Source organism: Xiphias gladius, chromosome 24, assembly GCF_016859285.1.
Source record: "Xiphias gladius isolate SHS-SW01 ecotype Sanya breed wild chromosome 24, ASM1685928v1, whole genome shotgun sequence".
Lineage (NCBI taxonomy): Eukaryota > Metazoa > Chordata > Actinopteri > Istiophoriformes > Xiphiidae > Xiphias > Xiphias gladius.
In genome coordinates, this window is record NC_053423.1 from 15,340,974 (window position 1) to 15,364,608 (window position 23,635).

Here is a 23,635-nt window from a genome sequence, read left to right on the forward strand (position 1 = left end):
GTTAATTGATTAATATTGCTCCTTAAAGTGTGGGTGAGCAATATACAGTAAAAATGCAAACCTTGTTCGGGTGCAACAAACCAGCATACTACAGCACGAAGGAAATGTGGTAATCAACATTTTGATGATAAATAAACCAAAATAAAAGCTCTCTCCTGTCCAGACCTGCCTTTTTGAAATTACATTTATATACCAGAGTATGGGGTTCATATCCGGAGTCGTGCATGTGGTTAGATTCAGGAAATAACAACACTTTTGTTAAGGTTAGGTAAAGATCATGGTTTGGTTAAATGTCAGTTAAGTCCTGTCCTGTCTCATGCTTTAAGTCACTGTGAACTTTTCCACTATTTAACCTAGACCAGGTTTTTCTCCCTAAATTTAATTAAGTCCTAGTAAACATCAAACTGAATATTTCAGTATTACACAGGTTAGTGGATTTTTAAAAAAATACCAGGTTGCAGGTTTAAAGATAGATCCATTACAGACAGATTGTTCCCAGTGATGTTGCGGAGGTTGAAGAAACCCTCCACTAGAGTAACTGGATCCCTTCCAAACATGCTAGAGACTGAACCTCACCTCAGTCTGTAAAATCTCCCATGTACTCTCTGTCTCTCTCTCTCTCTCTTGCTGTCTCTCATCTTTGCCACCATTTAATAATTCATACAAGAGGTTGTGGGCTGTCCACCCTTCTGCACAAAACAATACTATAAATAGTATGTCAAAGTTGTAACATTTAATATACAAAAATGTCCATGTCATCCTGTAATATAGAAACACATAATTGAATAACACAACAGACTTAAAATTGCAACTTTGCATGAATACACGTAGGAAAAATAAAAAACAAAACATAAGCGAACAGGTTTTTACGATGTAACGTTTTTCATGATCAAACATGTTGCAACTCTGACCTATTCAAACAAAAGTGTTCACAAACATGAGGGTATTATTTACTTTAATTGTGCACAGCTAAGAAAATCAGTGTATTTTCTACTTTTTCTCTCACCTTTCTTCAGCCTCGCTTTTTTTTCCCCAGCCAATGGTGTATTATGAAGCTAAACACAAATTAAAGGCAGATGCAGAGACAGAACATGCAATTAGGTTATTTCTATTTGCATGTATGAAAAACAAACAGCAAGGAATTGACTACTTAAGAGCGTGAACTGAAATGTATTATTAAAAGCAGGAATGTATTAATTGTTTGATATATATACTGATTACACATTTTAAACGTGCTTTTTTTTCCTTATTCATGAATACGGGTGAGGTCAGAGACAGATCAGACAGAGGGAACAGGGAATATTTCTCCTTCTTTTTTATCTCTTATCTAACACATTTCTATTTCACATCTTCTCACTTTTCAGTCTTTTTTTTTCCATTGATGTGGTTTCATCTCGAGCTCTGCCTCCCCACCTTCTGATTTGCTCCCTCACTTTCCCTCCTTTCATGCACCCCTGCTCTACCCTCATCACCTCGGCCCCTTCCCTCTTACTGCCATTCATCCAACATTTATTTAACCGTCCAGCCATCCATCCATTCATTCGAGAGCTGATTTTTACGTACTGTGATGCTTAGATGAAGAGAGTGCCATTTAGCCAAATTAGACCTTCTCTTTAGAATTGCAGTAAAATTTAAAATTTTTTTTTTAAAGATGAGGAAAACATTTCACAGTCTATGCTCCAGTGTTCCCTTGTTTGATCGTGTTACATTATGGCATTAAAAATAAGAAATCACCTAATATATTATTAATAGTTTTTCTCTGATATGCCCATGAATTTTATCAGCATAACCTAAGGCAAACCACTGAAGAAAAATTTCAAGGTACTTCTCCAAACACGGATCCATCATTTATTCAGGTAACAGGTATCTTTTTTTTTTTCATGTGATGATTACCAAAGCCTCCAAGTCAAATCCTTTATTCCATTATCAGAGTTAACTGTCTACTGATACAGGGCTTGGAGGCCTTTAAGGCTGTTGACTACCAGTTATGTGGATGCATCTCTTTGATACTGTTTTGATGAACGTTTAAAAATAAAATGTGTGATCAGTTTTCATTTTAGTGGCATGAAGTGTACTATTAAACACATCCCGGCATGATATGGTTTTCTCTGGTTCTGATGGAGTCAAACCCTTTCTGGCAAACATGCCACTTTAAAGTGAAGAAATGCTGGTTTGCAGATTGGGGACATATCTGAACTGGATTTCTCTTCTTATTCAAATGATTTTCTGGCAGATATCATGATGCAAGGAAAACTGCTGTCATCCAGAGTGGAAACCAAACATTTGCTGTGTAGTTGGGTCTGAGACAAATACCATGGCTACAGAAAATATCTGTTTCCAATGGCAGAGTGGTCATCGGGAGGAGTTTTCCCAGTGGGCCACTACATAAATTGGGCTGGAGGCTCAATGCGAAAAAAATAAAATATCAGAGAGGCAGAGAAAGAGAGACAGCAAGAGGGAGAAGGGAGGCCGCTGCACTGTGGTTCCGTGTGACCGTCATCTCCCTCAGATCTGTCACCCACCCATTTACCATTTATATGTTGGTATCTTTGTTGTTTAAGTACCTCGCCAGCCAAATGCTTGAAATAGTTGTCTAGCAGCAGAGGGGCAGAGCAGCAGAGCAAATTCAGGACCACAGCTCCCAACAAGTCCAGTACAAACACCAGTCAGGTTTTAAAGCATAAGTGGTAGGGAGAAGACAACAGGAAGGTAGTTTGAGTTTATGTGGCAAGATAATGCTGTGTAACTTCATTTTCTGCTTTCATCAGAAATTCTAATACGGCAATTAATGTACTAATAGTGTGTGATTAGACCTGCAACATTTAATTTAAAGATCAAATGAAGGAAGAAAAGCCACTAGAAAAATATATCTGGTGCGATTTTCACTGCTGTACTGTCCAGTTTCAACTCTAATCTCACACTCTCTATAGCCAACTACCTTATAGGTATAAAGAGTGGAAAATGAACAGAAACACATTTTAATACAACGCAACTTGAACAGCAGTAAATACCAGCTACCTTAATTATTAATGGTTAGTTTTTGTTTCATACTTGTTAGTGTATTGACTCAGTTGTATGGTCATTTTTGAGACTGTAGTTTGTGGGCCAGTCTGAGTAAAAAGGTTCCAGGCCGATTTTTATACCCCCTCTGTCCCTGACTGTTTCTGATGGGCTTGCAGATGTCTGTTCGTAAAATCTTGAGTCAGAATCTCTCAAAAATAGTTTATGCTCAACATTTTAACAACCATCCTAAGTCATTGTACAAGGTATGTTTAAACTGTCTTAAAAGAAAGAAATTTCACAGCGTATTGCTTCTGTGGTAACTGGTGAAAAAATCCAGACAAAGGTTCCCTCCACTTGACTTCACATTATGTTCTTTGTAACCTCCACCTCATCCATTATTGCTGGATATCAAGGCAGTTTCTAACTAACTTACTCAAAATCTACTTTATGAGACCACTAGAGCACCACATATGTCACCAAATCTAACAAAACTTCTGGATTCTCCCATAAAGTGCTGAACAGTGAATGAACTTCTCAGGACAGATGAAGACAGCATGTCAATAAAGTTGTGTGATGATGAATTTTTACTAGGGTTTGTCTTGGATAATATACCACAGATTGTTGACTCTCTCTTTATTAGTTTTTTTTTTTTTTTTTAAAGACAATCTGATGTTGCTGTTAGCCTTTTCATAATGTAAAAAGTGCTAAACCAAATGAAACACTAAAGGCACACACACACACACACACACACACACACACATACACACACACAGATTTGTTCCTGTAACTTCCTCTTGGACTCATCAAGGACATCGAGGTCATCCACCAAGTTTCATTTAATTATTATCTTCTCTCTCTGTCAGGCACACAAGGTGAGTAGACAAATATTAGTGTTTGAAATGAAGCACATATATTGTGATTCCCATGAAAGGGAAGTGATTTAAAATGAAATTTCAGGATTTTATCTGTCTCAATGTTGACATCCTTGGAATAAGCTTCTCTTAGCTGAGAGCAATTTCACTGGAGGCTATGTATACTTTTCATAAAGTTTTTGTGCAAACCTGATTAACATTTGAAAAAAAAAAAGTAGAGGAGAGACTATAAAGGTAGGAATGAGTGAAAGTGAGTAGCAGTTCGACAGCAAAACAGATTAGACCAGCAAACAGGCTTGTCTTCTTAAGGGAGCTCTTGTGTCTCAACTTGTACAATACACTGTTGAGCATTGTCTATCAGACTACTGCAGCCAGTGTCCTTTTTGCGCTATTATATGCTGCAGGGCTGGCAACGTCATCTCAGGGGACACATGGAGTCTGAGAGGGGCCACAGTAGCTCTGCCACTGGACTGAGCCTGGTCTTACTGGCAGAGACGGAGGGAAGGATGTTAGCAAAACTCGGTTATAATGGGCAATGACCTCCACCCCTCTCCATGACATGCTGTCAATCCAGTGGAGGACCTTCAGTCGCTGGCTCATTCTACAAAGCTATGCCAAAGAGCCCATCAGGCACTGAGTCAACTACCAGCCAATTCCACTGTACCTCCTTCCAAAAATCAGCAGTGGCATTAGCTGTTGCCAGCTGCGAGGGTGTTCAGAAACAATCTGTATGCGTAATCCACCCCACACCCTCCACTTTATAGCCTGACTGCATGGGCTGAGCACCATTGTGAACTTTTAGATTTCCTGATGTGTTTTTTTGTTGTTGACATTGACAGCATTGAAGCCAGTGGCGCAGGTGTAAGATGATCACCGATACCACCTGGAAACCCTCTAACATTTTCTTATTGCTTACTTAGTGTAAGATATCGCTAACATTTCCTCAAATTTACAATGATTTCAAAGTGGGAGGATAAACTGCTCATTACAGCATTTAAATTATACTTCCATAGACTGAGTTTGAATTGTTTTTGTGTGAAGCATAAACAAGCCTGTCATGATGTTATAAGCAAGATACAGAGTGAAAACCTTTCAATGATTTGGGAAACATTTCCAAAACAAGGTGTTGAACGGGGTTTTACAGTCTTTCTGATATTGTAAAGTTTGAATTTGATTCTTTAAAATCTCAGTCTTAAAATGCCAAAGACATTCAGACTAACATCTTTTTATCTTTGACATGTCCTCTGTCTTCTGTGGATATAAGATGCCATTCGTCTTCATCCTTGTCTCATGTTCAGTCTTGAAGTTATTCCTCTCCAAAGCCAGTAAATCCTCTTTTTGTATTTGAGCAAGCTGAGGGTGAGGCAGAATAAGATGTGTCTTTCACCCTTTAACAACCCCTTTAAGTTTGTGTTTAAGAGGAAGACAGAGAGGGTTATAACAACTGTTCTCTCTCAATCTGCAGCTAAGAGATTTAGACATACACACAGATACACACCATACTTTTTTCAGCCTCAGCCAGCAATTGTTAGGAGAAAGGAGAAAAGGGCTGCTGAGAAAAGAGGTGGGAAAAGAGGTGTGAAGGAGATGAGAGAAATTACAGGAGAAAATGGAAAAAAGTGAAAGGGGGGAAAGAACGGTAAAGAGAGATAGGGAGCAAGATAGAAAAAAGAGAAAAAATAAAAAGAGGAAATGGATACTAAAAAGAATGAAGGGAGAGAAGACGGAGAGATAAGGAGATTATATTTCTAGACTGGTCAAGATTTTCTTTCTTTTCCGAAGGGACATTGTCCACTATTGTCTGCTTCTAATTTCTAAGTTTTGTGTATTGTATATGCCTCTTATTTGTGTGTGTCTCTTTGTGCATAGGTGAAGAGGTGTCTGTCAGAAAGCCTGTGATATTTTTTAATATCACAGGCTTTATAATTTTTTTTCTCCTATATCTTTCTGAATTGCCACTCCACATCTTTTTAAGTACCTTTGAGGTAACACACAATCTTACAGCCCTTTTTTCAACTCAAAATGTTTTTTGTTGGTTTCACCACAGTATCTAAAACTGGAAGCTCAGAAACCTTCATATCCTGACCACTGTGTCTCAGAAGTTTTAGTCTACACTATTTACTGTAGTGCTTCTATGAAACAACAATAAATTAACAATTGCTTGTTGCCTCTCAATTTTGTATTCTGCACTGATAACAACATTGACTTTGGTCTTCATTAGATGCTGACTTTCCTGAAATAGCGTTGTTTACAGAAAATAAGGTTACAAACAACAGTTTTTCAACAGCAACCCGATGTCTTCATTATTATCTAGCAGGAGAAACTGTGTAACATGTCACTTCATATGAGTGTGACTTTAAATGCAAAAAATCTGAGCATTAGCTGGAGTCCTTTTGAAAGTACTGTGAAGGCTCCCCTGAGGGCAGGGTTGCAGCCCCTGAGGTCGAGTCACCGTCTAATCGTTCAATTAAAGTACTGACCTGTCATGGATCAGAAAATTTAGACTAGAGTTTGACCAAATTCCAATGAAACAGCTTGGGTCCATAACAGCAATTGTACATTTAGCACACCAGATGCAACGAACACACAGTGAGTCTATTGTCCAAAAAACATCCCCATGAAAGTGTTAGAGCCCCTTCCTGTTCATTCCCCAAGGGACACTGCCACTGTAAATCCCCGCAGCAGAAGAGGAAAGGCAAAACTAAACCATGGTATTGAGCAATGGGAACCAGACTGCAGCATGTAAAATCTGCAGAGCTGCTACACAATCAGGAAATTTCAGAGGCTTTAGACAGTTGCACACTGGCTAGAACTGGTATGAACAATACAAATGTGATTGTCCTCTGACGCCATAAAGTTGAGGAAAGCAAGAAACTCTGAATTTCAATGAAAAGTGGCTGAGATTGCTACTAAGGAATTAATGGCAGGTTTATTCAGGTGAATCATGCAGCCCTTTATACACACACAATAGAAATATATCTATCTATCCAATACTGTTTAGTCTAATGTCTTTTTTTTAGTAATATGATAAGTAACATGATGATGTAACATGATTGAACACTGGTTTTGATCATACTAAGGATGTGGTGTCTCCATGGAACATAAAATACCCTGGTGATCCATACGTCTGTACACCAGCCCCTTATTATCCAGGTTTCTGATTACCTGCATCTGTCAAGGGTTTCTTTGACAGCCCTGCTACTCTTTGTCCTTTCTACACTGGTTGAGTAAAATCACTTTGGTTTCTGGTGACCTAAACGCTGATTTAGAACACTCAGCTAGTCTTGTGCGTCTCATCACTCATTTAATGGAAGAGCAATAGATGATTTCTAAACAGTAAATAAGGCTAAAATTTACGATAAATTTATCCTCTGCATCACTGGCATCAATTTTGCACCTCTACCTCTGTGTGTAGCTAATCATTAAAATATTTATCCTCATATTTTTGTTTTTCTAACTACTTCTTGACTCCAGTCACAAATCAACCTACACAGAGGCCATAGAACGACACACTGGAGAATCTTCCAATCTGTCGGCCATATCGGCAGGACGACACCATTTGTTTCTTCCTTCCAAAACTGTTACAAATCACTGTTGAAAAATAAATACATTTTTGATGTGATAATGCTATGGTTAATGTTTGGTTAGCTTTAAGCAAAAAAATGACTTGGTTAGGTTTAGGGAAAGATCATGGCTTGGCTTAAAATGACACCATATAAACATGTGGTTAAGGTTAGGTTTTGTTCTGTCTGTTCTGTCTGTCGGTCTGTTCTGTTCTGTCTGTTCTGTCTGTCGGTCTGTCTGTGTTTAAACACTGAATGTCAATTGAAAATGGGAAGTGAACACCGGTATCCCGCATTAAATTCCGTTGTTTTATTGCTCTATGATATCTTCACCTGACTTCCTCCCCATCATAATTATTACGGCCACTATAGGGCTTTCTCACTTGAAAGTAAACATGTGTTGGGACACTTGCTGAAACAACTGAGGCTACTATACTTGAGTGTCTCAAAAAGTAGGCTCAAGGCTTATTCCAGTTTCTGCAACCAGAAACTGTTAATGTTTATGTTTAAAAATAACAGTAACAGCTGCAGGGTCGAAATATACTTTGGACACTGTCTAGTGTACACTGACCTGCAATGCAAGCTGTTACCTCTTAACATTAGCTGACTTATCTAAATGGCCAGCTAACCACCTTCCCGGAGTGGAATGATGTCCAAGCCATATTACCTTACTATGCCTTGTGAAGATGATCTTGAGAGAGTTAGACTTATAAATACTGTGCACTGCAGCTTCTTGCCAACTCTTCAAAATCACCATTAGCTGTCATAAAATGTTTTAAACTGTGGAACTCAAGTGTTTTCTGACTGAGCTGTGTCTCACATATAGACAATGTTCAGGCTTTCATCTGGTTTTCTCTCTTAATCGCCATCTTTCTTGCTGTTTCTCTCTTTCTGCGTGTATGTCCTTCCTCATTAAAGTCAGTCACTTAACTACGTAATGGATCAGTGCCATCTGCTCTCCTTGCAGCCAGATCGAGAGAAACAGAGACAGAGTGAGATAAAGTGACAGACACACAAAGGAAAAGGTCGAGATAAGACATGTAAGAGAAAGATGGGGGGAAAGACAAAGGAACAAAGTAGAAAGAAAGAGGGCACAAAACAGCAAGGAGAGAAAAAGATATAAAAGGAGCATGATGAGTCTAAATTTATTTGCCCTGTGGCGACTCCCTGTTTCATACTGGAAGGTCACATCACTGTCCAGATGTCACATGATGTTAAAGTAAATGTGTGTGAGTGGGAGTTTGTCAAGAATAAATTACATTATGCAGTATATGACATATTTAAAGCTAAACCAGTCACCGTTTATGTTAATATTACCTATTTTATCTGCTAAAATCACAAAGTGTGACTGAACAAAGGATGGTGTCCCAACCCTCTAATTTAGATGCTGTGGATTTCAACAATTTTCACCAGTTATGAGCGGTTTTCATCATGTTAGGTTAACATGTCAGTGCACAACTATATGTATACATGTAATTTTTCCATTTTTAGCAGCACTTGTGACTGTAAGTAATTAACTGTTTGGTCATTTAAGGTACCTCCAGTTCACATTAATCCTCATCTGCATGAGACCATAACTGAATCAAGCATAAACACAGATTAGAGTCCAAGAACATATAATCTGTTCTCAACACAAAATATGACAAATCACATTAGGAAATTTTACTTCTGGAGAGGTAAAAACAATTTTATCTTGCTCAGTTTCACTATGATACTAATGATAGTAACTGCTATAATCTTCAATGTCCAACATAAAGATTAATTTGGTGTAATTACAACATTTCCATCGCTACTATCAGAGAATGGCCGTGTGTATGCATTAAGTTTGTAAAAAACCAATACGTACCAATTTGGCATTTGCACAAGCATACACGTCCATAACACAAAAGAGATAATTATGGAAACACATAAAGGGAAAAGGTTAAAACTATTTGAAATATAGCTTTTCTTTATGGCAGTGTGGCCTGGGTCCCTTATTAAAGTTAATAAAGACTCCACAAGAACAGCTGCGCAAGCACATTATGGGTACCGTATGAAGCTGAGCTCACCTGGCATGTCGAGCAGAGCTTGGCACATTAGTGAGAAACACCTGGTCCACCCTTGTTATTTTTCCAAAATAAATTTTATGAAAACCATTGGATTGATTTGATCTGATGTAATCCGATGTTCATTTTTACATTACAGTCGGTTCAGTGCTCTTAGGTAAGTAAAGCAGGTTGAAACTTAGAGCGAGCGGAGAGGAGAAAATCAGAACATACATAGCAGTTAGAGGGAGGCAGCTCTGTGTGTGCCCAACACTGTTGAAGCTGAGCAGCAGGTTGGGGTGATTGACAGCTTAGGCTCTCAGCATCTCATCTGAGATCTTCTCACTATTTTGTTTCTGTACAATAGGCACGTTAGAATAAAAAAAGTACATTTTCAAAACAAGGCTCAAAAGACTTGAAGAATTGATGACTGATAAAAGCCAATACCGAGTGATCCTGATCAAACTTGACAGCATGTAATTATGTAAAAGAATTTTCTTTTGTCTGAAAAGATACTGAAGAACTGTAACCCATCACATGTAACAACTATCTGACAAGCACTTTGGTTGAAGCATACTACACCTTTAGTTTGTGGTTTCACAACTCTGATGGACTGTACAAAGAATTGTTGCAGGCACAGGAAGAACATTTAGTTTAAATTTACTCTGCAGGCTAAATTGTAAAGGAGCACATACAGAAACGACTCCTGGCTAAGACTCCATACAGAGAATGGGCAACAAGTTAAGTTGTTCACAGTCAACTAGCATGTCTTCCAGGCAGATATGGCAGACATGTATGGCCCATCCACTCAAGTTCCAGGCAAGAAAATCGCTTTTTAAGGCCAACTCTGCCTGTCTGATAAAACAGTATCTGCAGGGTAGTTAGCAACTAGTTTGCAACACTCAGATCTGTGCTCAGTTTAGGCCACTGTGCTGGGATTTCTTAACTGTCTGAGTTTGCACCATTGTGTGTGTATGTGTCATAGGGAAAGTATTAGAGAGAAAAAAGGGGAAGATGAGGAATCGGCAGGATGCCAGCGTCCTCGTTTGACACAGTGAGACACTGACAGGTCTCAAGGTCTGCCAACACACACACACAGATATCCAACCACACAAGGTCTGCCAACTCACATCTGTAAAACTTTTCATGGCCAGGGGCTGTTACTGGGAAGGGGGGAGATGTGGAGGGAGATAGTGAGGGATGAGAGGAGAGGGGGGATGGGAGTGCAAGCGAGACAGACAGCTAGACATGTACACACACAGAAGGAGTGCTAATAAGCCTTTAAGGGTAAACCTAAAAAGCTGAGGGGATTTTGGAAGGATGGATGAATGGATGGATTGAGAGGGAGAGGGAGGGAGGGAGGGATGGCAGAAATTTCTGAAGGTTTCAGGGAACATAGGCAAGATGCCCAAGAAAATCTGACCCACTAAAGCTCGATCCAAAAACTGCAGATTTTTTTCATACTCTTGAATTAGAGGTGTAGAAATGAAACTGTAGAGTCAAATCACATTTTACAAATGGTTATACACCGAAACATAAAATTTTCAAGCTCATAACATTTCAAAATTAATTAGCTGACATCCACAGTTATCTTATGTACAGACTTTTTATCCTATTCTCATTGTTTACCTCATGTGCTCTCCCAATCTCCTGCTGTTCTCTATTCTGTTTCTCCCGCTATCCTACTTTCCAAACCAATCCTTCATCCTTACCATGTTCTTTTAGTTCTCCTCTTCCACATTTTTCCTGCACCTTTTCCATGTTTCATTTAATTTCTTCTCTTTCTGTTGCCCTCTCTTCTCCTGGTTTGTTTCCCTGCTGCTCTTTACAGTAGTTGTACGCACAGATATGATGACAGCACAAGAATAGTCAACACAGCTGAAAATCACTGGGATTCTCTTGAAAATGAAATAGCAATCTTGAGAAGCAACTCACTTCTCCTTTCAAAAGGAATTGCAGGAAAAGTCTGTAATGTGTGAACCTAAACTGCAAAAACCATGAAACCAAGAAGTAAATCACATTTGGACTGACAACACAATTGATTTACCTACAAGCAGTTCAGTGACGGAGGTCTGTTTTGATATTCCTTCCAATTTAAGGGTTAGGAAAATACATCAATGGAAAACATAGTATTTTTCTGGTCCCACCAAAAGTTATTGGGTAATCCCTTGACATAAAGAACAGTAGCAGAGATGTCATTTTTGTGCGTTACTGAATCCAAGTTTGAAGCTATTACACTAAGAGACTTGGGCTTTGTTACTGTAAATGGCAAGCATGTAGGATGGAATATTACACAACATATTCAAGCCAAACCTCAGTATTTTGCATAGTAGTTGGTTATTGCTGATATGTTGGAATAGGCTTGGAACTAGGAACTAAATCATTTCTATGCATACATATCAACTATTTGTTTTGATTAGAATCTTGCTTAAAACTCACTCAGGTTGCAAAGATGAATAAACATCAATAAAGGTCAATTAACATTCATACTCATACAGAATATGTCTCTCAAACTCTTCAGAGAAATAACTGAACAGGATAAACTCACACAAAACAAAGACAAAGGTATCTGAGAATAAAATAGACCTTTTTTTCCCCTTTGCTTCATTTATGGATACAGATCAATTAATCTCTTGAATAACAAATCACTAAAATTAAGTTCTGTCCTATTGATGACTTTTGTCAGCTGTAATCTTTTAGATGAATGGGCTATTGCTTCAACATATAAGGTTTCCTGTGTAGTTTATCAGCAGTAGATGGTACATTTGAATGAAGCCGACAGCTTATCTTTGTTAATGTCTTGGAAAGCATGAAATATATTAGCTGACATAGCTCCAAAACCCACTTCTTTCTAATGTAGTTCTATAATTAAGTGGCTCAACTTGTTTGTGCTTGAATGTTTGTGGGTGAATGTGTGAAAACGTGGATAACTGCAAGTGTGTATCTGTCTGTGTGTCCATGTGTGTATGCATTAATGTGTGTGTGCCTCTGAATGTAAAAGTCCACAGTTCAGCTATCCTGCTTAGACAGCAGTTCCTAAATGTCAGTCTGGCCCCTACAGGGCTTAACTTCCTGGTACTGGAGGATTATGGGAAAAATGTCAGAGACAATCTGAGGTACTGACGAGAGCAAATGAATGCAAAGTAGAGAGTGAAATGGAAAGAGAGGAAGACAGAGAGAGAGATAAAGATCCAGACACAGAATGGGTTTTGGGAATATGGGGATGAATGAAAGGAATTAATCATAAAACATACATTTGCAAAGGGCAGAAAACACACAGACGCACACACGCAGGTGGCATGTTACATAGCCCATGGCACAATGACTCAGAGAAGGACCATTATGCATGTATCCACCTCTATGTTGTGTGTGTGTGTGTGTGTTTGCCTGTGTGTTTGCGTGTGTGTGTTTGCCTGTGTGTTTGCGTGTGTGTGTTTGCGTGCATGTGTGTGTGTGTGTGTTTGCGTGTGTGTGTGTGTGTGTGTGTGTGTGTGTGTGTGTGTGTGTTTGCGTGCGTGCGCTAGTCATTCTGTGACTGACAGTGTGGACATCTAGTTAGCAGACCCTACGGCCAGTGTGGACTAATAAAAAACCAAGTGAAACAGAAAATGAATCACAGAGAGAAGTCGAAAGAAGGAATTGATAAATAAGAGACATAAAATTAGTAATAAACGTGTTGTGAACATGAAAGAGTGTGCTTAGCTGGAGGGCGCATTACCGATTTTCCTTGATTTAGTTACTGTAGCATCGAGACCAGAAATTAACCACATTTTTCAAATCTTGGATGGCTTATGTGAGGTTCCTGTGGACAGTTTAGAAAACTGTATTCAAATTAAAGCCTTTTTGTGAGGGATGAGGGAGTGGCCTCGAAACAAAATCCACCACTCACAAAGGGCAAGTTATTCTATCAGGATTGCAAGCACGAAAAGCTGGTTTACACTGGATTGTGATCTGCCATAAAGTAGCAAAAGAAAACTGGTAAATGTGGGATTTGCAGAGTAAATGTCTGGCAGGTAGAGTGAGTCATTGTGAACCATGTGTACACTGAAGCTATGGACACCGAGAAGCAGTACAGTTAATACCTTATTTTAGCTTGCCAACCACGCCCTGTATGATGTGGAATGCTACTGTAATGATAATTTTAAATGCTCTCGTAATTTTGTGCTCTTATATTACATACTGTGTGAAGATGGGCATTGCAGGCTCTGATATTATTTTGTAGATGCTGAACCACCTCCCTGGGAAGGCCAAAACTGCACCATACTGGTTGTTCTTTTTTTCTCGAAATACGCAGATGTTCCCTGTAGAAAAGTGTGGGAAGAATAGAACCAGACAGACAAAAGAATGAGAGGAGGATAGCTTATCAGTATAAAAGATGTTTCTCACTACTCAAGTTGAGTCCTTTTTATAAATGCTATTGAAAGTAAACTCACTGAAAAGGCATATTCAATTTTTTGTTTGTCATAGAAAAATTCCTCAACGCTGCTACAACAAAGTCCCACTTGACTTACTTGACTTATACCCTGGTCAGTCTTCTCCAGCTGTTAGCAAGAGAATCCCAGTTCCTTCATCTCAGCTGCTACCAACGTTCTCCAGCTGTTCCTAGATCTACCCCAGCTTCTCTTCCCCTGCCACCTCCAGCTGAGGGACTGTCCTGTGACTTTATTTCTGGGTTTTCTGAGAACATGTCCAATACATCCTCATTTCCTGCAATGAAAACAAAGTCGCAACATAATCCAAAAAAGAACCAACTAGTATATCTATATCTCACTAATCAACAATCAACTACGGGGCAGATTTAGGCAACATACTGTACTGCACATCAACATAAAATACAGTAAAGCAAAAATAATGCACAATGCATCTCGGACCCTCAGAGAAGAAATGAAAGATCCCAAGAAAACTTTACAAAAATATTATTATGGAGTTATGGAAACAGATGGAGAAAAATGATGCAGCAGTGGGACTTTCAGCCAACATCTACAAAAGCCGGGACAGCACCTGCATCCACTGCCAGGTAGAAACACTGTCAGATAGAATGTCAGTCAGTGCTAACATCTGTGCAAGCTATGACATTGATAGCAACCACTGGCACACAAAAACACTGTTTTGCATATGTGTCTGAGAGGAAGAAAAGACAAATTGACCTACACACACACACACGGCTTAGTAGGAAAGGGCTCTACTACCATGTTTTAAATACATAAACAAATAACAAAATGTGTAATTTATGATAATAATACAGTACACACATTTGTACCAAATACGATCAGATCTTACCAATGACAAATTAGATGGATTCTAACAAAAGGAATACTTGAAATCATAAATGCCAATGCAATAATTTTTCAAGGTCCCAGCTGTAACATAGTTTAGGGTCTTGCTCCATGTCAAAGCCCTTCAAATTATATCGAATTTCCACGATATAAAAGTTATGTAGTGAACATGATTCACAGCCAGCTTTGCTAAACATCCATTAATTCATCTTATGTAGAAATAAAGAACACTTTCTAGAAATCTGGTGGGCAACAGCCACTGTGACAGTTTTCTGTCCTTCAGCTTTCCAGCACCCTACAGAAAAAACACAAAGCAGCTGTACAGGCAATCACAAACCTTCATCGTGCTGAAAGAAAATTATTGTATTTACAGTACAAAAGCTCCCGGATAGGAAAATAAGGACTGTTTCTTACACTCTCACAATAGCCACATGAATCAGGTGAAAATGGTCTTTATGATTGGTGTTTCTTATCATTGTTATTCACCCAAATGACTAAATTTCACACTTGAAGCACTAAAAATATTTTCACTACACAACCTATCCCAGGTGAACTGGCAATTCAGTTTTTAACCTTTTATATATTTTTATTTTTTGCTCTTAGCTCTGCAGTTAGCTCCACTTCTGCTCATCTACTCATTGTGGAGTTATCACAGATGTATTTTCCTTTCTTCGTTTTCAGCCATACTTAAACCTTTTTTAAAAAGGTTTAAGCTCACTTGATACCTGCAGACTTTTCTTTCAGTACACGTTCTGTTCTGGGTGAACAGATAAAACTATTCTACTCTGGACTTTGCTTACATAAAGTTCAACTTCAAACAAAATTAACAGGATGCCCACCCTCACCCCTCTCCAACTTCTCCACACTTTCTGTGTCAATCTATCTAAGATTTTGATTTGAAAAGCTGAACAGAGAAGAGGTCAAACTATAGCAAAATTTGAAAGCAGAATCTCCATGCCTCATAAGATGGAGGGATGATACAATCAATGACTTTCTGTTCACAGATGAGCGTACTGTGAACACCACATAATCATAAAGTGGCAAGATGATGAAAATTCTGGCTCTGGCTCACCGCGAAGAGCAGCAGCAGATGATGCAGCATTAGTGAGGCCAATTCAGTACATGATTTTGCCCTAAACACAAACTTGGCCAACATTAAACACCGTTGTCCCAGTTATGGGACTTTTCATATATACCATTCATGACTTTCCACAGCAGTTATGTTTTGTGCTGAATGTGTTAAAATGACTAGGACAGCACTAACTGTTATGTCAAGCAGTTTTATTTTGTGTAGCATTTGCTGAGTTGAACAGCACGGTTCCTTTGTTTCAACCTATGAAACACTAAAGTACATATTTAAAATACTGAAAAGCTAAAAAAAAAAAAGCTCCAAACTAATCATAATTTACATATCAAAGAATGAATAAATGATGTTATCCAGTATAGATACTATCACTGGATATTCCCCTCAATGGTTAAGTACTGTATGTTTGAATGCAATGAATCGGGTGTCCTGCTCAGAGGTCCTACTATTTGAACTGTCCAATTGGAGCTCTCTGTTCTGGGGAGAGACTGGTATCTGACCTTTTACTAAACAGTGGTTTTGCTGGGAACAATTTAGCCAGAAGTTCAACTTCCTGTGAAACAACCTTTATTTTTATTGCTCTCAATGAGTCATCGATGTCTAAGGGTCAAAGTCTGGTGTGAAGTAGCAATCCAAGCACCATTGCCATGGCATTGCCATGATATGTTTATATTAAAAGCTTTAACAGATTCTCCACTGTAGAATATTGGTAAGTTATGTTACATGACCCCGGTCACATCTTCACAAATACACAAACATTCACATAAACACTAACAGAGATAGACACACGCACATGTAATTATTCAAAGGTCCACCTGCCTCAGGGACTGGAAGAACTATTAATTCTCTAGGAATTCATCTCAATAAAAGAATCAACATTCAAATTTTCCTTTGAAGTTTAAATTTTCATTAAACATTGGCCGTGTGAAAGAAATTGAACTGAATAAAAATGTATGGTACCATTATGTGCACTTATGACTAGGCAAGTGGTTTCACGTTTCCCACCATCGAAAAAAGGATTTATGCAATGAAGTCAGTATCAACAAAAAAAAGCTTTCGTGGCTATAGGGTAGACAAAAACAAAGGCGAAACACACCAAGTCTACTGCATTTCTCATTTGAACAATTAAAGAATTACAGCCTCTTTTCTGCTTCTTCTTTTAATCACAGACTGACCATTTTGTAACAGACAGTAACTGCCTCTTATTTACATGAGCTGACAGTTACATATGGTTAATATAAAGTTCAATATTATCATATGTGATTTTATAATTTGTAACTGAATACTATAATTACCATTCCTTGCAGCAATAGCTCTTTATTTCTCTCTCTCTCTCTCTCTCTCTCACACACACACACTCACACACACACAAACACAAACACACACACAGAGACAACATCATATAGGAGCTTTCGTAGAGAGTTTTCATAAATGTATTATTACAAGTGTTTTTGTTTTTTTTCATTTCTGCATTGTTGACTGGAAACCTTGTGATTTCAAGATAGGATAAATCCAGGGAACCCCCCCCCCCCTTTATCAACTTAACGGGCCTTGAAACATTTTTTTGAACAATATATCACTGATGGTACTATCTTAAAACAGCGCATTCTGCTTTTAAGATTGGCATCCAATAGCCCGTCTCATTCATTCAATCAAACCACAACATAGCTTGAAATGCTCTTTAGCCCTGTGCACACTAACTCTTTGTAGATTTTTGTTTTGTTTGTGTTAAGTATCGATCAGTACTGGGGACTAAGCAATTACTTCACAAAGTGCTGAAATTCTGTATGTACAATTCTGTGTCCATTGGACTTCAGGTTTTCTTTAGGTGATGCAACCTGGACATCTGACGTAAGGTATGTTTCCAATAGCAACTTTGGTGAAGTTTAGGGAGACGATGTAGATTTCAGCAGTAGGTATCATTTGTGTTATTATTAATCAATGCATTCAATTTCTTTGTTACATCAAGCGAACTTGGGTCTTTTATTTTTTTTTTAATATATTATATGCTGTTTGTCTCTTTTGTAAAAGATATTTCTTCTTAGTTGGACAAATGTTGGTTGGTTAAATGGAAAAGTCTGGTTATTAGGTTATGGTTGTTTTTGATTTTGATTAATCTTAGAAGTCACAGGGAAGGCTGACACCCAGGTCAGCTGTCCTTTATCACGTTTAGCATTGTCCTTTACAATATTCTTTTCCCTTTGTTTTCAGTGCGGGGCTTTGGAAATCAGAGTGCCTTGCTTTTCTTCTAATATAGCTACCTGAACTATAACAAATCCAGTATGAGCAAATGGATGTTTTTCATGTTGTTGGTTACTGTATCACTGACGTGCAATAGGGGCTAAGTGTTTCAGGTTTTTCTTCTTCCAGAAACAATTTGTTTCAAACTTGTTCTTTCATGTCGTCATTTTGTCAAGTCTGACCAATTTATACCAATTATGCTTCGAATGAACCAATTCAGAAACCTTATCAGGTAACATATAGTCTGCTTTAAAGGTTGAACGTAAAAGTGTGCATTGTGAGTGTGGGTGTACGCCTCACTGCGCTGTGCATTTCTGTGTGTTCCATTGTTTCAAAGTGGTGGGCCATCCATCACCATTAGGCTGAAACAGAGAGCCTGACTCACACTCAGGAACAATCTAATTCCACTAAAAACACCTCTCTCTGCCACTCTCTTCTTCACTTTCCCCATTGTTGGGTTTCTCTGCTTCACCTTCTTGTTTTCTCCCCTCCTCTCTCTCTGCAGGATTTAGGCAACAGACTTCAGCAGATGAAAACCTCCCAAGCATGTCTGCAGTAATACCTCACACCCACACATGCTGGGCTACACACACACACACACACACACACACACACACACAAACACAGAGGACACAATCTCGCAGTCAGTATATTGTTCTAACTCATCCATTGGCATGTGTGTCTGTAGTTATCATTCTGTGTGCAGAGGAGAGACTCTTTAACTTTTTAGTCATCTGTCGAGGACCCAGAAAGAGGGAAACTGACACCCTGCAACAAACCGAGGCTTTGTGTTACACCAGTGGATTTGAGGCTTAAATTGAGCTTGAAGAGTTTTGGTATAAAAACAGTAACCATTAGTTAGTTCTCAATATACACATGAACATAACTGAAAAATATTACAGAAATGACAGCCTTTGTAGATTAATAGAGAAAGTAAACCACAATAGACATCTATCCTGTACTCACCAGGGAGACACATTATTATCCAGCAAGACATTATACCATGAAGTCCTATTATATATGTTTAGTACTGACTCACAAAAATCCGTTGTTGGTTGACAAATGTCTAAAAAGCTGTTATAATGATTTCAAAGAATAATCTAAGAACAAGTCTAACAGACAAAAAATAACACTGAATTACAATATCTATTTCTGGAGCACAGTGTCATTAAAATGATACACATCTGTTAAATGACTAAATGAATGGCCATGGAGCAAAAGAAGATCTACGATCAGATTTTGTTTAAAACTGTTCCATAGTCTTGGGGTCACAATAAAAAAAATTGCCACTATCCCTCAGGTTAAACCTGGTCTGTAAAAACAAGAACCAGCTACATTACCACAGAGACCCATGGGGGCTGTAAGGGCCTCACAGACAACACAATCCACATCTTGATAAACAAAGTCAGTCCTAGAGCCAAGAGTCAGAGTCAGGACACTGGAAGAGGAGTGACATGATCTCTGTTTTTCTGCTGATATGTACTGAATTTTACATCAGTTCTGATGTTGAAAAGATTGAAGTAATATATGTACCGTCTGCCCCTTTTCCAAGTTGCTGAAAGACATGACTAACCTCAGTAATAATTCTTAAATTAGAAAAGCAGAAACGTCTATAACCTACTCTTCAAACTTTGTCCAAAATTAAAGAAACCACTCAAAGTAGCTACTAGCATTAGCTTTCAAATTGTTGCAAAATTTCAGGGAAATATGAGCTAATCAACACTGCCTATCTGCTAGGGAAACGTTAAAAGTAAAAGCTATTTGCGCTGTTTGGTTTCAGAGGTAATTAGTGTGTTTCTGTGTATGCTGTGTAAATCTGCACCTCAGGATATATTGCATGTACAGGTGGATGCAAATTAGAAGTTTAGCAGCAGATGGAAGATAGTAGGAACATTTGCACTGTAATTTTTGGTCTATGCATGTAAGTAGCAGACAGTGCTTTAATGGTTCGAGGCCAGTAAAGTCAGTGGGGTTGTGAAGAGAGCTTGTCCTAACGCAAATACTTTGTTAAATCAGGCCCATGATACATGTGGCTAAGCAGAAAGTGACAACATCTCAGCACCACACCCTTCCACAGCCGCTTTCAGCAGTGATCAGTCTGCACTCATCTACATTACCGTATAAAGACCCGGTCCATCCTGGTCAAACACTGATTCCCCAGCCTGCGTTTCATGATTCATATTGTAGGATTACTGCTCAAACCGTCAGGTTCAAATAGAGGTCCTACCCTCAGGCTGTTTTTCTGATCGATACAGATACTTGATTTGACTCAGTGCACTGAATGTCAAGTCAAGTCAATTTACCAGCCAAAATGCATCAGAAAGGATTGCTTTTTGTACTCTTATGTGTTTATAAATTATATTGTATATATTTATGTATGTGCAGAACTGTTCATTCTGGCACTGTACACTGAATTTATTGTGTATGCATGAGACAATATCTTGTATAATGGATGTGCCACACATGGTATTTTTGTCAGTCCACTCTCTTGGGATAAATGCTGGTTAAAGTATATAAGGAGTGATTTGACTCTCATGCAAAGCCAGAGAGGCATGAAAAAATCTTCCCTCAAGACACAAAAAGTAAGGAGAGGGAGGTGGAGAAGAAGGCTTGTTATCTAGGCCAAGAGCAGGGAAAGGGTAAGAGGGAGTCATTTATTTTTCAGTTATCTTCACATATGATCAGTTCTCCTCAGAAACATGTAGGGGACAACCTCAGCTGTCAATTACAGTTGAAAAAAGGAAAGATAAGAGGTGTCTCTTGGAAAGAGAAATAAGACTTTGGAAAACCAGTAATGAAACTGTGAAGTTCCTGTGGGCCAGAGGTTTACAGATGCCATGCAGGTACTTGCTGGTGGATTTCACTCAGTCACTCATGGCTTTGGCTTTTTGCCTGTCAGCATTACAAAATTTCAGCTTTGAAATGTGTTGCAAAGGTGAAGCAGGGCACTGATGGGGGGGGGGGGGGGCTGCAACATTGTGGGGGTAGTACCCAGTTGCAGAGGTGACAAAGAGGCTTGGCAGAGGTTAAAGTCTCTTTATATATGACTCAGCAAGACAAATAAAACAAAACACCAAACCCCCACTGCCAATAGGGGGGGGGGGGGGGGCCAAACTGACTGTGACAAACAGCTGAAAAGAAAAACAACAGAGAACCAATACTGAACAACTAACAGAAGCTCCCAATGCAAAACAATAGAAGCACTAGATGGACTGGCTTGACTGGTGCTGTCACGTGAAGCCAATTCCAAGACTGAGCAATCTGTTACTAAAAACATACACTGTTCTGTGGGCAAGGAAAAACAGGAAAAAGCAATGACAAGCAGATTGACTGCATGTTTGTATTGGCCACCGGTGGCATTCCTGTCTCTTTACACACCAACTCAAGCTAGCACCTCGGACAGTTCCTACACTGCTGACAGACCCAGGATCAGCACTCTGGACAGCGACAGAGAGAGCGGCCAAGAGACTTTCGAGACAAATGTCTTACATGGTCAGTATCTGAAAGCAGAATTCATTTAACATTGTCAGAATCAAATAAAACTGAGTTCATGGCCAGAAAACACAAATTTAAATTTACATAGCAGAGACAAAGTAACAAAATTTTTATGGTTTTTCCTCCCTTCGCTTCTTTTTGCTTATTTTGCAAACAAAAAGTTTGCAAAAGAAGTAGATGTTTTTACTGAAGTAGTTGGTTTCCTGTTCTGAACTCTGCCTCTCTGTGTCTACAGTGTTTCAAATTTCACAACACTGGAGTGAACTGGTAGCTCAGCAGAGCTACAAAAGCCCCTAAAACATTGTTGTGAGTATCATCCCCATATACCTTTGTCTGATCTAAAGTGGGATTCAGTGAAAGATTCCCAATGCATTACAAAAAAGGGTATGTTGAAAAGAAAATGCATTGTTTCTGCAATACACAGTGTTGGAATGTACTAAATGTACATGGCTACTGTAGGAGAAATCTATCTCTGCCTTGGCTATCTGATACCCTGATAAATGCACTGTTTGTTTTTCTGCCGTGAAAGTGTTTTTGTGAGGAAACAATCTGAAAGTCATTTCAGACTTTGGGGTGTGTGTGTGTGTGTGTGTGTGTGTGTGTGTGTGTGTGTGTGTGTGTGTGTGTGTGTGTGTGTGTGTGTGTGTGTGTGTGTGTGTGTAAGTGAGTGAGAGTGTGTGAGAGAGAGAGCGTGTGTGAGTGAGAGAGCGAGAGAGAGAGAAAAGCCCACTGGAGAAAACCCAGACAAAACACTTCAACTCTGAGTTCACTTCTCACTCCCTCTCGTTTTCCCCCTATGCTGTCTCTCCTTCTCTCTGTTTTCACCAAGGAGTGCCTAAGAGGCGGTGGCGCTGGATTAGGATGGATGTTTGTGTCTGTGCGTGTGTGTCAATGTGTGTGTAGAACTGGTTTCTGAGTACAGGTGCTTGAGCACGTCTGGGCTTCACAGACAACTCTCCTACCATCTCTGTCTCTCTTTGTCTCTCAGAAATGCAAGCATGCACGCGCTGCACACACACACACACACACACACACACACACACACACACACACACACACACACACACACACACACACAGAGAGACAAGCACACAAACAAATAATCTGCAAGTGGGTGGATTTGGATTATGTTTTTTTGTCTTTTATTGGTAAAAAATAGAGTTTTATGTCTGTGTGACAGAGAGAAGAAGCATGATGCTAGGAGGCAGAAAAGAAAAATTCAAAAGCAGGGAAGGAGAGACTGAAAAAGTCAACAAATGGAGAAAAGAAAGAGAAATCAGGAAACAGAGGGAGAGAGAGATGTGGGGAATGACAAACCAGCACTATTTTTTGAAAATGTGGGTGCTGCTGTGGTTGTTGTTGGGTCTGTCAGTTTTTCTAACATCTTCAGCAGGTAACCCACTTCTGCTACAAGAAGGTAGGTAAAAATATAATTCGGTGGCAAAATTTTGGTTCAGGGCCCACATACAGTATTACCATAGTCACCTTAACACTCATATACACTCAAAAACACACATACAGTCCTTGTTAGCGGTCATTGGTGAGGCCTGTGTGAGCCATGTATCTAAATAAAGACACAACAATATGCTCCAGTGTTTGGATTCAGCCGAGCTACGCAGCAGGAGTGTTTGTGTGCTATCTATTTTTGAGAAAAAGTGTGTGGCGCATGTCTCTATGGGAGTTTTTCTGGCAGTATATGTATGTGTGTTGTATATGTGTGTATTTCAAGCTATTGTCTTCCTTCTCCTCCCAGCTGAAGCCAATTAACTTCACTGCTCTGGTGGTGCTAACACACACATATGTGCTCGTACACACACACACACACACACACGCACGCACACACACACACACACACACACACACAGAGACAAGCACACAAACAAATAATCTGCAAGTGGGTGGATTTGGATTATGTTTTTTTGTCTTTTATTGGTAAAAAATAGAGTTTTATGTCTGTGTGACAGAGAGAAGAAGTATGATGCTAGGAGGCAGAAAAGAAAAATTCAAAAGCAGGGAAGGAGAGACTGAAAAAGTCAACAAATGGAGAAAAGAAAGAGAAATCAGGAAACAGAGGGAG

The 23,635-nt window shown here is 39.1% G+C and overlaps 1 long non-coding RNA gene across 1 annotated transcript; it reads right to left on the reverse strand.

The window, feature by feature from the left end:
• Positions 1 to 1,005: 1,005 nt before the first annotated feature.
• LOC120786921 lies at positions 1,006 to 14,164 on the reverse strand. The gene is made up of 3 exons (XR_005706780.1): positions 13,974 to 14,164; positions 13,643 to 13,763; positions 1,006 to 1,055 (listed from the first exon to the last, which is right to left on the reverse strand). It is a non-coding gene; the product is annotated as an uncharacterized LOC120786921 (long non-coding RNA).
• Positions 14,165 to 23,635: the final 9,471 nt, after the last annotated feature.